The following is a 669-nucleotide window of genomic DNA, read 5'->3' as shown; positions in this document are numbered from 1 at the left end:
ATGAAACCACCTAAATCAAGCCATGGACCAAAGGTCCCCCAAATTAAGGGATCTTATTTCCAAAAATGCACATGCTTAAGATATCTTTGCCAAATCCAAGCACATTTGCATTAAATTGCTGTGATGGATTCCTCTGGGTTCCCTGAGCTCCTAGCCACCTCCCCCTGGAAAAGCCCAAAACTAAGAGCCACCCCCATGGCACCTCACCCAAATCAAACTAGAGGACAACTCATCCAAATCAAACTATGGAGCTCCTCTGCCCTCCACCTAAGCATCACATTACACCTCCTAATTGGCCAAGACAGCCACCGTAACCCCATTTTTATAAAAGGCCACCTCCATGGCCGTTGAACAAGGTGCTGAAAAAATCTTAGAGAGGCCTCTCCAAACTTCACACAGAGCTTCTCTAAGATCCCCTCATTGCATTCCAACCCTCCACCAAACTTCAATTATTAGTGCCCACACCTTCACAAGAGTGAAAGAAGCAAGAGCCCCTTCAAATCCCCCTTCCATAGAGCCTCTACAATAGTTCTAGACCAACACCTGAAATCGAGCTTGGTCGATATCACACCAAGGCCAGGGACTCAATCCCTAGCCTCCTTGGAACCCAAAGAACGTGCCGAGCATCTCTGATCAAATCCTCCCTTCTCAGAGCAAAGGTATAAAACT

Source organism: Phalaenopsis equestris, unplaced genomic scaffold (genome assembly GCF_001263595.1).
Source record: "Phalaenopsis equestris unplaced genomic scaffold, ASM126359v1 Scaffold000403, whole genome shotgun sequence".
Taxonomy (NCBI): domain Eukaryota; kingdom Viridiplantae; phylum Streptophyta; class Magnoliopsida; order Asparagales; family Orchidaceae; genus Phalaenopsis; species Phalaenopsis equestris.
The sequence above is the reverse complement of the archived record's forward strand: the minus strand, read 5'-3'. Positions refer to the sequence as shown.